The sequence below is a fragment of the Erpetoichthys calabaricus genome, chromosome 1, assembly GCF_900747795.2.
Source record: "Erpetoichthys calabaricus chromosome 1, fErpCal1.3, whole genome shotgun sequence".
Lineage (NCBI taxonomy): Eukaryota > Metazoa > Chordata > Cladistia > Polypteriformes > Polypteridae > Erpetoichthys > Erpetoichthys calabaricus.
Window position 1 is genome coordinate 184,679,378 of NC_041394.2, and position 3,433 is coordinate 184,682,810.

Genomic DNA, 3,433 nt, shown 5'->3' on the forward strand with positions numbered 1-3,433 from the left:
GCCAAACACCAGGTAAAAGTCCAAGACTCTTTATTTTTATAATAATACAGTGCACAAAGCACCTTCCACTCCACACTACTCATATAATCGAACATTCTACAAATACCAATCCTTCTCTCCCAGACACTTCGCCACCCTTCCTCCCAGCTCAGTGTCTGGGCTTTCCCAGAGTCCTTTTATACCCCCTGACCCGGAGGTATTCCTGTCCAACAGTCCACAAGTCCTTATTACTTCCGGGTCAGGGTAAAAGTCCTTTTCTTCAACCTGGAAGTACGTCATTTCTCCTGTTCATGTGACCAGGATGTACTTCCAGGTTATAGGGCACATAACAGTCTGACAGCCCCCTTACGGCGACTCCCGGTGGCCTCCATGGTATCCAGCAGGGCTGCGCATACAAACTACAAGGTCCATGAGGCCCTGCTGGAATTTGGGGAACCTCCATGCTGTTGGGAGAGCTCCACCTGGAGGGGTGGGCCGGAATATTTAGCTGGCCATCCATCACAGTTCCCTCCCCTTAGCGAAGCCCACAGGGGTAGAGTGTCCAGCCCCGCGAGGGACGTCCTCCTCCAGGAAAGACCATCAGTCGGGCCTTGGCTGTGTTGTCGAGACTCCCCAGAGAACCTAGGGGGAACGGTGTATCAGCTGTTCCTCTGATCCCCTGTCTTCCGAGGACAACTTCGCCACATGTGGCCCGGCCGACGACAGTTGTAGCAAAGACGTCACCCTCCTGGTTGTTGTCCTCCGCGGGAACTCCATCAACTCCGCCCTTTTCTCCGCCAAGGGAGGTTTTAAGGCCGCCTCGGTACTCTCAGCCCTTCCTTCCGATTTGTCAGGAGACCCGCGTTTTATTTTGGGGATCTCCTGCTTACTTTGGGGCTTGTGCACAGTTTGGGTCTCTCTATTGGAAGAAGAGAGCCCCTTTGCTGTTTGCAAGCCTGTTGTCCTACATTTATTCGGAGGCGGCATCATCAGCACTGCATCGCTCCGGGTGACAGCACTTTTCAGCTGCACCGGTTCGATCAGCGCTTCCCCCGCCACTTCTATTACCACTGTTAACTCCCTTACAGCGCGGGTCGGGGTCTTGAGGTCCGCATCGCTCCGGGGAGCCGTCTCATACAGCTGCCCTGGCTCGATCGGTCCTTCCCCCGACCACTCAGTTATCGTTCCGCTTTCTCTTGTTGGGCACGCAGTGCTTTGGCACCCGCTACTTATTAACCGCGGGGCCTGATCACACTGTGTCCCTTTATTTTGTACAGTACGGGTTGGACCTATCAGGACCGGGGCTTCTCAGCCTAATCACCGCAGGTACTCCTCCATTCTCCTCAGCGGCGCCTCGGCTGTTGCTCCCAGCTCCCTCTACTTGATTTTCAGTCCCAGCAGCATCTGTAATAAACTGCGTACGGGCTCGATTACCTCCACGAGTGCCCACACGTCCACAAAGTTATTTACTTCGGCCGGAGGTAAGTTTGCTTCTGCCTTCTCCTTACCTGCCGGCTGGGAGCCAATGAGCACGTCCACTTCTGGCACGTGATCAGTTGGGTCGAGCTAAGGCTCTTGGGACTTGGAGTTCGTAGAGAATCGGGTGGCCGCTACCGGCCGACTGCAATCCTCCTTTTCTAATTTATCGGAGGACCGCTCAGTCACCTCCCGCTCCTCTTTACCTTTTGTCCTTGTTGTTGCTGCTTCGCTCGCCTCCCCCTTCCCTTTCAGGGAACTCGGATCCGTCGGGGAATAACTGACCTCACCGAAGGACAGAAAGTGACCTTCTCCTTCCAGACATCCTTTGCGTGAGATCACGTGGCTGTTCTCAGCGAATAGGCTCCCCTGCAGACTCCTAGAGTGGTTCGCCTTCTCCGACTCGCGGCCATCTTGCCTAGGTATGAGGTAGGTGTCCAATTCACAGTCCGCTTCACGCCGGCAGGCCTCTGCAAAATAACTAAAAAAAGGTCACGGCGCAACGGGCGTTTTCTCAGCACATACCTCCGGCTTTTGATGGTGTGTTCCAAGGTCCTTTAGGCAGTCCAGGGTGTCCGATTTCTGACAGTATTCCTGCTGTCGTGCCGCTCGGGCTTGCTCGGCTTTAATCAGCGCCCTGTCTTCTTCACTGCCAGTCAGGTAGGCCCACATTCGCTCGGCGTCCGTTAGGGTCTGCTCCTTTGGGCGACTCCCATTCTTTTTGCCAGATTTCTTCTCCATCGCGGTCTGAAGTCTAGCAAGGCTCACAGTCGCAGCGCTCTCCGTAGAGGGTAGTGTTTCCACCTCTGTGTGTTCAAGCGGGACCTTCTTAGGGTTTTCTGCATACACAATATTTGTTTTAAACACAGGTCCTCTGCCAACCGACGGCCAGAGAATCCTGCCGACTACGCCAGTGTAGCAGTAGAGGCTTTTATCGACCTCTTGAACCCTCAGGTACCACGCCAAACATCAGGTAAAAGTCCAAGACTCTTTATTTTTATAATAATACAGTGCACAAAGCACCCTCCACTCCACACTACTCATATAATCAATAAACACTCTACAAATACCAATCCTCCTCTCCCAGACACTTCGCCACCCTTCCTCCCAGCTCAGCTCAGTGTCTGGGCTTTCCCAGAGTCCTTTTATACCCCCTGACCCGGAGGTGTTCCTGTCCAACAGTCCACAAGTCCTTATTACTTCCGGGTCAGGGTAAAAGTCCTTTTCTTCAACCTGGAAGTACGTCATTTCTCCTGTTCATGTGACCAGGACGTACTTCCAGGTTATAGGGCACATAACAGTCTGGCAGCCCCCTTACAGCGACTCCCGGTGGCCCCCATGGTATCCAGCAGGGCTGCGCATACAAACTACAAGGTCCATGAGGCCCTGCCGGAATTCGGGGAACCTCCATGCTGTTGGGAGAGCTCCACCTGGCGGCCTGGAGGGGTGGGCCAGAATATTTAGCCAGCCATCCATCACAATATACAGTGCATCCGGAAAGTATTCACAGCGCATCACTTTTTCCACATTTTGTTATGTTACAGCCTTATTCCAAAATGGATTAAATTCATTTTTTTCTCAGAATTCTACACACAACACCCCATAATGACAACATGAAAAAAGTTTACTTGAGGTTTTTGCAAATTTATTAAAAATAAAAAAAACTGAGAAAGCACATGTACATAAGTATTCACAGCCTTTGCTCAATACTTTGTTGATGCACCTTTGGCAGCAATTACAGCCTCAAGTCTTTTTGAATATGATGCCACAAACTTGGCACACCTATCCTTGGCCAGTTTCACCCATTCCTCTCTGCAGCACCTCTCAAGCTCCATCAGGTTGGATGGGAAGCGTCGGTACACAGCCATTTTAAGATCTCTCCAGAGATCTTCAATCGGATTCAAGTCTAGGCTCTGGCTGGGCCACTCAAGGACATTCACAGAGTTGTCCTGAAGCCACACCTTTGATATCTTGGCTG